The sequence below is a fragment of the Leucopleurus acutus genome (assembly GCF_964270905.1).
Source record: "Leucopleurus acutus genome assembly, chromosome: 7".
NCBI classification, from domain to species: Eukaryota; Metazoa; Chordata; class Mammalia; order Artiodactyla; family Delphinidae; genus Leucopleurus; species Leucopleurus acutus.
In genome coordinates this window covers 107,864,594-107,877,082 of record NC_139150.1, presented here as the reverse complement: position 1 = coordinate 107,877,082, position 12,489 = coordinate 107,864,594, and positions in this window count along the sequence as shown.

The window sequence follows — 12,489 nt, the reverse complement described above, 5'->3', positions numbered from 1 at the left end:
CTCAACCACTGCGCCACCAGGAAAGCCCTAATTTTGGAATTTTTGTTGTCCTTCCACCATGTGGTTCATTATAACAATTACCAACTGTGTAGGGGAGAATTGACTTTTAGAATGAAGAATTAGGGAATGTTTTATGGAGAAGGTATCATTTGAGAGGAGGACCTTGAAGGATGAGTTAAGATTTACACCCTGAATGAAGTTTAGCCTAGGTAGCTGTCCAGTTTAATGATGTCTTCTAAAGGTAGAGAAAAAATTCTTCAGAAATGTCATGACCTTTTTCTTTTAATTTTCCTGGGAAAAAAAAAAAGCCTATGAAAAGACCATTGTGTCATTACATTTTTAAATGGCTAATATTCCATAAAGGCATAAACTCTTTTTGCCAATGAGAAAAAAATTGTCAATATCATGTTGGGTTGTTATAATGAAATGCCAGAAACTATTAGAAAATTGCATCTTCTCTGGATTGAAACTCCAAGCATAGAAAGCCCTTGAGATCTGAAGAAAACATACATTCAATAGTAAAGAAAGAAAGGAGGTGGGCAGCAACAATAGCTTAACTTACCACATGAACAGTAGATGGCAGTAGAGTTCAACAGTAAGGGGATAGGCTTTCATTCTATTAAAATAATTAAGTGAAGCTGTAGTCAAACAAGTTATTACCCCAGCTGCCCGGATATAAGGGTCTCAGAGGATTCTGATAAACCAAATAAGATGATGTCATTTATAATGTATATAAAACACTCAACACCTGACAGATATTGTCATCATTTCATGTGTAATAAATGGCACTGACGTGTAAACATCTAGATGTTATTCTATCAACTAGTCAACTAGCATGTATTAACTGCCTACCTGGTCATCGCCACTGTGGGGAATGGAAACAATAGATCTGACATGGCCCTTGCCCGCAAAGAGTAATAGCTAATTTGGGGAGGCCAACACACCCCACATAAGGAATGAATAAAATAAGAGAGTAAGTGCTAAATTATGAAGTACAGATTTACGTTCCTGGTTTTGTGCTTCTACATTAGGCCTTGAGGAGTTAGTAGAAATGAAGGTATTTTGAAAACAGTAGGTCAACGATTGCCAAAAGTAGCAGGAGCATCTCAGGTGGAGAAGATAGTGCCTCTGTGTGCCATTGATGAGCAGCTATTCTCCATGTGCTTTGTAATTATGTGTTGACTGTAGGCAGCTGAGAAGAACTGATAACCTTGTGCTGTGCCTTTCTTGTGTCCTCCACCCCCTTCATCCTCCATGCAAATCAATCACTAAACTGTTGATCATATCTTCTAACAGCTCTTGAATTCCTCCACTTCTCTGCATCCCCAGGGCCACTGCCATAGCTTGTACCATCATTTCTCACCTACTGTTACTTGAGAGGAGAAGCCTCTCAGTTGGTCACCTTTCTTCTAGAGAGGTTCTCCTCCAACCCACTTTCCACTTGGCAGTTAAAGCCCTCTTTGCTGCTCCAAATTGCTTTTTTCTTCTCTTAACTTGTAAGTCCCTTTGTGATTTAGCCCCTTTGTGATCAGCATCCTAGACCTCATCTCTCCTACTTCTCTCTACTCAACACAACAGTCCCCAACCCCCATTTTCATGCCAACCATCCTTAAAGAGCTTGCTGTATCCTTTTGAGATTTTGCACCCATTTAGAACCTTGCTACCAAGTGGAAGTGTAGAAGAGGCACCAGCATCATCAGCATTCCCTGGGAACTTCATTAGAAATGTTCTGTTCCAGAGCTACTGAATCAGAATCTGCACTGTAACAAGACTGCTAGACGATTTTTGTGCACATGAAATCTGACTGTTCTTTCTGCCTGGTATATACTCATCTCACTCCCAGTACCTTGCCTCTGACCTGTTAATGCCTATCATCCTTCAGATTTCATCTCAGATGTCACTACTTCTGGGAAGCCTTCTCTGACTTCCCCTCCAAAACTATGGGCTCCATGTTATAAATGTTCCACAGCACTGTGTAATAATAATAGTAACAACAGTTCACATTTTTGCGTGTTTACTCTGTGTTCCAGACATTGTGATAAATGCTTTACAAGCATTGGCTCATGGAGTCCTTCCACAATTCTTTGAGGTTGGTTAGTATTCTCCTTTTACTGATGGGGAAACTGGGGCCCACAGATCTTAATAATGTTTCCAAGGTCAGACAGCAATAAGTGGCGGAAGCAGGATTCGGAATCAAGGAGTCAAGTGCAGACTCTGTGCTCTTCATCACCGTGCTACATGGCCACCCAGGAGATCTGAGCCCACCTTGGTCACTCTCTCTGATTTCCCCTCTTCAGCTGTCTTGAAATAGACTCCTTATGCATCCATAACAACATTCCACTAGACAGTAAGCTCCTTGAGAGGAAGGACCATTTCTTGATTGCAATATGCCCAGCATCTAGCTTAGTGCCAGTACGTAGTAGCCACTCAATGTATATTTGTTGAATACATACTCCATATTTTACTTAACATATTCCACCCTGACCTCTCCTCCACCCCCCAATCTGAGTGACTAGATAATATTGTGGATGCTTAAAGCAGTATTTTGATGAGAGCAGGAGGAAGGTGGTGTTATACTGTTCCCACCTTGCAGATGAGGAAATTAAAGCAGATGAATAACTTCCCAGGGACGACGATATCTATCATCTCTTATGTTTAGTCACTGTTTTACAATTTACATGTTTTCTAATATTCTGTCACATATGGCTCTCAGTACCCTGGCGAAGCAGATAGGAGAGGTATTGGTCCCAGCTCAGAGAAGGATGGAGGCTCAAAGGATGCCGATGTCCTTTCAATGACAAACCAAGCAGAGAAGCAGAAACCCAAAGGCAACAGTTCTGAGTCCCAAACCCAGGCCTTTGCTAAATTAAATTAGACTCACTTGGCATTGCTTTTATCTGTTAAGATTCTGAAATGTGGGTGTTGGGAGAAGACAGCCATTCTTAAGTAAGAAAAGGAGGGCTGAGGTTTCACTGCACACAGCAACAAAAGGAAGCCTCTGGTGGCAGTGATATGGTCCATAGGTCTGTGTTCAGATACTACATTCTAATAGCCACATTCCTGTGCCTCAATCACAAGCTGCTTCATTTTTTTAGACCAGTCAGAAGCAAAGGAACCCAGCGCTTTAGAAAAAAGTGATAAACTGGAAGGAAGAGGAGCTGATTTATTTTATTGCACATAAAATAAATCAGCCCAAACAGAATTGCTTGAAACAACACCCAGTAGTTGATAGCTAGAGCTGGAGTAGTGGGAAGGGGAATGGGAGGGGGAGTGAGAGCTGCCCAGTCATCTGTTTCTGTGGTCTCGGGCTCTCTCCCTGTGGTCTCCTTGGGAGCTGATTCTGTATTCCTGCTAGTACAGTTGTAATAGGGAAGAATAAATCTGACTCCATATTAGCTCTGTTTCTTTTACTTTAATCTTTGTATTCTATTGCTTTTGCCACAAGTTAGAATGTTGCCCATACCCTGAAATATACAGGATAGCCCATTCTGAAGGCTCTGACCTTTAAAGGTGTACACTTTTCTATTCGTATAGAGATAAAAAGTTGTAGAACAGAGTAACATTTGTCTTGTCAAGGTTTACAGGAACATGGTGATCAACCTACAGCGACAGCTCCAAGAACAGAGGATTCCAACACCAAGAAGTTTGCAGCAATCAACCATACCTCCTCCCCTTTGAGTATGAGAGAAGCCCGAATTTTAACTGGGGAAAGATGGTTCTTTGGGACACTCGTCCACCATGATCTTGGTCTGCTGGCTTTTCTAATAAAGTTGATATTCCTTGCCCCAACACCTCGTCTCTCGATTTATTGGCCTGTCATGAGGCCATCAATACGAGCTTGGACCCGGTAACACAGCGGCCTTAGCACAGGCGGGCTGCATACATGGCAGCTGAAGGTCAAGAGTGAATATTCCCAAGAGCAAATCAGAGCTGCATCAACTTTTATGACCCAGACTCGGATGTCACATAATGTCATTTCCACTGCCCTCTGTGGATCTTAAACAGTCACAAAACCCACTCAGTTTCGAAGCGAGAGGACACGGATCCCATCTCTCAATAGGAGCGGTGTCAGAAAACGTCTGCCACAGGGGTGCAGTTGATAGTGGGAAACATATATGTATGAACTCAACTTCCCTTGTGCACACGGGCAGCTGGAAGGAGGAATAAAGAGAATATTTGGAAAGAGAGAACACTCCAATAAAGTGCTTTTCTGCTCATAGCCATAATGAAGTGAACTAAGAATCTGCAATTACATATAATTGGATATCATTAAAAGAAAGAGACACGTCTAAAATAAAAGCGTAATTAAGAAGTAGAAAAATTTACTAGGTGGGAACGTCAACAATGCAAATTCAGTGAATACTGTTGGGGTTTATTTTATTGTCACTGAACCTAAATCAGGATCAAGGTCCAATAAAGTAGGGAAGCAAGTCTGCTCTCAGCTCTTTAAGTCACACTTCCTTAGCCTCCCATTTCTTCTTTCCCCACACGATTTAGGGGAAGCTTTGTACACAAGTTTAAGTGCGAGATATAGTTTTGTTTTCAACGCTTTAATTCGTTTAATAGACTATGATACCTGTTCCAATATCCCTTCCTGTCGTCCCTAACTTTCCTTCCTTTGCCTTTACTCCACTGTCCTTTCCTTTCTCATCTTATTGTTTTTCTCTCCCCAATCTTTCTTCTCAAAGATGACCACCTTAAGAAGACCTGCAAGTATCACCCCCAAAGATGACTCAGTAATTACAAAAAGAGCAGCATGTCGTTATACTGGAGAGATCTGGTGGTCACCACCATGACCAAGCGTTAACAGTGCTACACCCAGACATTCTGTGCCTCCTGATGAGAGGCAAGGTCAGGTTCACAGCATCACCTGGGACATGTTCTTGCCAGACACACTTAACTCAAATCTAAAGGAAAACATCAGACACACCCCCAGGGTGGCATATTCTACAAGGCACTACCCTGGATTCTCCTAAAAATTCAGTGCCACGGAAAACAAAAGCAAAAGGCAAGAGAACCATCCCATATTCAGAGGTGAAAGGGATATAACAACCAAATGCAAGGCAGGAAACTTGATTAATTCCCGATCCAAAGAAAAAATTACTGCGAAAGGCATTTTGGGGGGAGTGAGAATATGGAATTTATACTAGATGATATTATTGAGTTAATGTTAGTTTTCTTAGGTGGGATAATGATCATGTGGTTGTGCAGGAAAATGTCCTTTTTCTCAAGAAATTTGTGCTGAAATATTTTAAAGACGAAGTGTACGTATACATACATGTATATAGATACATATGTACATACACATGAAGTATGTACACACACACACAGGATGAAAATGTCATTTTTCTCAAGAAACAAATGCTGAAATATTTAAAGACAAAGTGTACATATACATACATGTATATATATACATATAGATACATATATACATACACATGAAGTATTACACACACACAGGATGAAAATGTGGCATTTATTTATTATTGATAATTGGTTAATGTGGGTGAAGGGTTTAAGGGTGTGTAGTATACCATTTTTCCAATTTTTCTATACCTGGAAATTTTTTCAAAGTTAAGATCGAAAAAAAAATTAAAATAAAAAAAACCCCACCAATTATGACACGCTGAAATAGAATGGGCAGTAAGGCAAGTTCTGGCATTTGACAGCTAAACACAAGAACACACTTGGAACTGTGGTTTAGCAGCATGTGTGGTCTGGAGTGGCCTGGATTGGCGATTCAATTTTAATGTGCCCTGACCCAGGGAAGCATAATTGCTGATCTTTCTGAGGAGGTCTAGATTCCTAAAGCTCACCAAAGACCAAAAGACTTGGCAACAGTTAACTACTGCTGTGAGCTTTATTGTTTCATTGTAAGGGATTACTTGTAGGAATTCAAATTTGAGTTGTTAAATCATACATTCATAATTTAAAGCCCACACAATGTAATCTCTTCATCAGTCAGAACTTCTCTACATCTGACAATTTCAAATCCCCAAATCCAACTTCTGACCACAGTTTCTTTTACATGACTTTCGCTCACACTACATCTGCCCTGCTCAGGTTGACTTCAAGTCTCTACTAGCATTACTTAGTGTCACTTCCTTCCCTGCCCAGGCCCCATCCACTGGTCAATAATTTCCACCACACTCTCCAGCAGCCTTAACTCCACCTGCATGAAGGAAAGGATTGCGTTTCCTTTATCTTTGTAGCTCCAGTGATGGGCATGCAATAAATATTTGACAAATACATCTGAATGAAATTGAATTTTCTAATCCAACCCTCTCATTTCACAGATGAGGAAATTAGGCTCAGAGACTTGAAATCACTGATCTAAGATCACATGGCTAGTTAGTGGCAGATTGGGGACTAAAATCCATTTTCATTTTTTCTTCCAGTTTTATTGAGATGTAATTGATTTACAGCACTATAGAAGTTTAGTTGTGCAGCATAATGATTTGACTTACATACATCATGAAGTAAGTACCATAATAAGTTTAGTGAACATCCATCATCTCATATAGATACAAAATCAAAGAAATATTTTCCCGAGGGCTTCCCTGGTGGCACAGTGGTTGAGAGTCCGCCTGCCGATGCAGGGGACACGGGTTCGTGCCCCAGTCCGGGAAGATCCTACATGCCGCGGAGCGGCTGGGCCCGTGAGCCATGGCCGCTGAGCCTGCGCGTCCGGAGCCTGTGCTCCGCAACGGGAGAGGGTCCGGAGCCTGTGCTCCGCAACGGGAGAGGGTCCGGAGCCTGTGCTCCGCAACGGGAGAGGCCACAACAGTGAGAGGCCCGCGTACTGCAGCAAAAAAAAAAAAAAAAAAAAAAGAAATATTTTCCCTTGCGATGAGAACTCTTAGGATTTATTCTCTTAACAACTTTCATATGTCACATACAGCAGTGTTAATTATATTTATCATGTTATACATTATATTCCTCGTACTTACTTATAACTGGGAGATTATACCTTCTGACCACCTTCATCCAACTCCTCTTCCCCACTCCCACCTCTGATAACCACTAATCGGATTTCTTTTTCTGTGAGTTTGTTTGTTTCTTTTGTTTTGAAGTATAATTGATCTACAGCACTACATTAGTTCCAGTTACACAACATAGTGATTCGATATTTCTGTACATTTCAAGATGATCACCATGATAAGTCCTGTTACTCTACCGTCACCATACAGAGATATTGCATAGATATTGACTATATTCCCCACCCTGTATGTTTCATATCCATGACTCATCTATTTTGCAACTGGAAGTTTGTACTTCCTAACCTCCCTCACTTATTTCTTTCCTCCCCTACTCCCCTCCCCTCCGGCAGCCACCTGTTTGTTCTCTGTATCTATAACTGTTTCTGTTTTGTTATGTTTGTTCATTTGCTTTGTTTTTTAGATTCCACATATAAGTGAAATCATACAGTATTTGTCTTTCTCTGTCTGACTTATTTCACTTAGCGTAATACCCTTTAGGTCCATCCATGTTCTTGCAAATGGCAGAATTTCATTCTTTTTTACAGCTGAGTAACATTCCATTGTATAGCTATACCACATCTTCTTCATCCATTCATCTGTTGATGGACACTTAGGTTGCCTCTGTGTCTTGGCAATTGTAAATAATGCTGCAAAATCCATTTTCTTTTAACTTCCTGGTCAATGTTCTTTCTACTGCCAATGCTTTCTTTGCCATCACTTATTTAATCTAGTTTAGTTGTTATTTTTTGAGATAAGATAAATGAGGAACAGGGAAAGAATGAAGAACCAATTTATCTAAAAATACCAAATAATGAACCAGGATATATCTCCCACAGTCTGGCCTCTGGTCTGTGTTTCCTCCAATCCCTCATCCCCAGGGGAGTAGAGGTATATGTGACAAGAGACAGGAAAGAAGTTCTCTCCTCTGCTGGTTTTCTGCTGCATTTTAATCAGTTCCTCCCTGACAAAAAGTCTCTTGTCCCTTGATTCACTTTGACTTTTTCTCCTTGGTTTCAGTGTGTGTGTGTGTGTGTGTGTGTGTGTGTGTGTGTGTGTGTGTGTCCCTCAGGTTTTCACTTTTAAGGAGCAATGAACATCTATTTTTCTGAACTCTCAATTTGAGACCATCTCCTGTCCTAAGACTTAAGAGGGCATTCTGGGGCTTCCCTGGTGGCGCAGTGGTTGAGAATCTGCCTGCCAATGCAGGGGACACGGGTTCGAGCCCTGGTCTGGGAAGATCCCACATGCCGCGGAGCACTAAGGCCGTGAGCCACAACTACTGAGCCTGCGCGTCTGTAGCCTGTGCTCTGCAACAAGAGAGGTCGTGACAGTGAGAGGCCCGCGCACCGCGATGAAGTGCCCCCCCCCCCCGCTTGATGCAATTAGAGAAAGCCCTCGCACAGAAACGAAGACCCAATACAGCCAAAAATAAATAAATAAATTTTTTTTAAAAAGAGGAAATTCTGTCATCATCAGTATCAAAGATAAACAAAACCAGATACTAGTTAAAGTGGTAAGGGCAGATTTTAATCAGGAATATAGTATTGCAATAGGGAAGAGGGTCCAGAGTGAATCGAACTTTGATTTGTTCAAAGGTGACTGGGTGTTTTAAAGGGAGAATGAGATTATTTCCTTAATTTCTCTTTCTAATATTTCATTGTTAGTGTTAGGTCGGATCTTAACAAACGGCACCATGAAACAGAGGAAAGCTTCAAGTGAGCTTTATTAGGGAGCGCTCCCGGGCGAGGTTCACTGGTCCGAGAGAAAGGGGCCAGAGAAGTCGCACCCGGGCGAGGGTTGGGCAAGATTTTATAGGGGAAGAAGGGAAAGGGGTGTGGTAAATCTGGGAGGGCGCAGGGTATTCCTTATTTGGTGGTCTTTTCGGGTATCCTGGGGAACCGTTAGTCCCGCCCCTCGAAAGGCGGGAAGGCTGGGCTGGGTTCAAAGTCCCCAGGGCAGTTTCTGGAACTGGGTGGTCCGGAGAATTTCGGTCTGATGCAACCTGTGAATCTGATTGTGTTCCCCTGCCTCGGGCCAGTTGGCCTTACAGTTAGTGTATAGAAATGCAACAGATTTCTGTATACTAATTTTGTATTCTGCAACTTTACCAAATTCATTGATGAGCTCTAGTAGTTTTCTGGTAGCATCTGTAGGATTTTCTATGTATAGTATCACGTCATCTGCAAACAGTGACAGTGTTACTTCCTCCTTTCCAATTCTAATCAGGCTCAGCCCTGGCCGCTAAAAACTGCAAACCTTTAGCATAAGTGACTTCATCCACTCGCCTCTCCTTATCCCACACACATTAAAAGCCTTGGGGGGCTTCCCTGGTGGCGCAGTGGTTGGGAGTCCGCCTGCCGATGCAGGGGACACGGGTTCGTGCCCCGGTCAGGGAAGATCCCACATGCCGCGGAGCGGCTGGGCCTGTGAGCCAGGGCCGCTGAGCCTGCGCGTCCGGAGCCTGTGCTCAGCAACCGGACAGGCCACAGCAGTGAGAGGCCCCCGTACCGCAAAAAAAAAAAAAAATTTTAAAAGCCTTGAATAACACTAACATGATCTCTAACAGCTCAAGGCCACAGCCCTAGGATGAACCTAGCCACCTTGAAGCACTTGCCTGAAAAACCTCAAACCTACCAAAAGAATTTACTATTTGTTCTACCCAACACAATAGGCCCTGACCTGACTTTACAGAACATTTACTAAAAAGGGCCTGCAACTGTGAACACTTCCTCTGTCCCTTTGAGATGTGTATGTATCTCCTACAACCCAGGAGTGTCTTTGTCAAGGACCTGAAAGCCATTCCTTTGAAATGCAATCCTCAGGAAGGATAGGGCCCCCGTCCGCCAGGCTGTGGGGGGATACAATCCTAACTTGATAGTAATTGCTATCTAACAGACACAGCGGCCTGATGGCTGAACTGCGTCCCCCAAAATTCATATTTTGAAGTTCTAACCCCCAGGACCTCAGAATGTGACTGTCTGGAGAGACAGGGTCTTTCAAGAGATGATTGAAGTTAAATAAGGTCTTTAGGGTGGCCCTAATCCAATATGTCTAAAGCCTTTATAAGAAGAGAATATTAGGGACTTCCCTGGCCATCCAGTGGTTAAGACTCCACGCTTCCAATGCAAGGGGCACGGGTTCAATCCCTGGTCGGGGAGGTAAGATCCCACATGCTGTGAGGAACGGCTGAAAATTTTTAAAAATAAAGAGAGAGAGAATATTAGGACACAGACACACAGAGGGGAGGCCATGTGAAGATATGGGGAGAAGACAGCCGTCTACAAGCCCCAGAGAGAGGTCTCAGGAGAAACCAACCCTCTGACACCTTGAGCTTGGACTTGCAGCCTCCAGAGCTGCGAGAAAATAAGTTTCTGTTGTTTAAGTCTCTCTGTCTGTGGTACTTTGTTATGGCAGCCCTAGCAAATTAATGTAGATGGTCTTCTGTTTATTTTTTTAAAAAAACCTGTATGAAACCAAAGATTAAGAAATAATTGACACGGGCGCGCTTCCCTGGTAGCACAGTGGTTGAGAATCCGCCTGCCAATGCAGGGGACACGGGTTCAAGCCCTGGTCCGGGAAGATCCCACATGCCACGGAGCAACTAAGCCCATGTGCCACAACTACTGAGCCTGCACTCTAGAGCCCGTGAACCACAACTACTGAGCCCACGTGCCACAACTACTGAGCCTACGCGCCTACAGCCCATGCTCCACAACAAGAGAAGCCACCACAATGAGAAACCCAGGTACTGCAGCAAAGAGTAGCCCCGCTTGCCACAACTAGAGAAAAGCCTGCGCTCAGCAACGAAGACCCAACACAGCCAAAATTAAATAAATAAATTTATTTTAAAAAAAGAAGAGGGGCTTCCCTGGTGGCGCAGTGGTTGAGAGTCCGCCTGCCAGTGCAGGGGACATGGGTTCATGCCCCGGTCCGGGAAGATCCCACATGCCACAGAGCAGCTGGGCCTGTGAGCCATGGCCGCTGAGCCTGCGTGTCCGGAGCCTGTGCTCTGCAACGGGAGAGGCTGCAGCCGTGAGAGGCCCTAAAAAAAAAAAAGAAGAAGAAGAAGAAGAAGAAGAAAGAAAGAATTGACACAGTCAACCCAGGCAACTCTGGTCTCCCTCACTCCTCCATCGTGGTTCTTTAGGTGATGCTATAGCAGAAACTAGTTGAGGCATCCCCATTATGTTAACCCTCATTCAGCCTTTATTCTTTCTGCTCATTCAACTGGTCTTCTACAGATGTTTTTACCCCCCTCTCTTTCTTGCTTAATTGCACTCTGAAAATGATTGCCCTCTAGCTAAAATGGTATTATGCACCTGCTGTTTACTTCTCCAAGACAACACTCCCTAACACTCCTCTGTGAGCATCCTTCATTCCAGAAAGAAGGTCATGGAATGATAACCTCGAGGACCACCAGAACCTGTTCTGTAAACACCTGACACCAGCCCTAATGATCTCAATGTCTCCAGGAGGAAAAAAGAATGCAAGACTACATCAGCCCCAATCCTTATCTACAGCCTCATTTTTCACCCTGAAACTATAAGACCCCTTCCTATTTCCCAGGGAGGGGGGCACAGTCTTGAGGGTGCTGGCCTTCTGTGGCCCCCTTTGCCTGGCAAAGTAATAAAGCTACTCTTGTCTACTCCTCCAACAGTGAAGGTGGGGCGAAGGTAGTCACTGAACATTTACTATGTGCCCAGCCCTTGTATTCTGTATATGTTTCCTATGGCTGCTGTAACGCATTACCACACACTTAGTGGCTTAAACCAACACACCTTTAAAGCAGTACAGTGGTGCAGTGGAAGCATGCTGGGCCCATAACCCATAGGTTGATGGATGAAAACCATCCTCTGCTATGAGGTTTTACACTTGCTTCCTTTTTTCTAAACTTTTGTCCAACTAGGGTATGAGCACAAAAACCAAATCAATTTCTAGATCTTCCAATGCAGTATACATATACAAAGGAATATTACTCAGCCTTAAAAAAGAATGAAATAATGCCATTTGCAGCAACATGGATGGACCTAGAGATTACCATACTAAGTGAAGTAAATCAGACAGAGAAAGACAAATATACGATACCACTTACATGTGGAATCTAAAAAAAATGATACAAATGAACTTATTTACAAAACAGAGACAGACTCACAGACATAGAAAACAAATTTATGGTTACCAAAGGGGAGGGGTTAGGAATAAATTAGGAGTTTGGGATTAACATATACACACTACTATGTATAAAATAGATCATCAACAAGGACCTACTGTATAGCACAGGGAACTCTACTCAATATTCTGTAATATCCTAAATGGGAAAAGAATCTGGAAAACAACAGGTGTATGTATATGTATAACTGAATCACTCTGCTATATACCTGAAACTAACACAACATTGTAAATCAACTATATCCAATATAAATTTTAAATGTTTCAAAAAGACAAATGCTCTATGATATAAGCAAGGTGGAGATCAATGTTTTAAAAAGACAAACGCTTTACAATACCA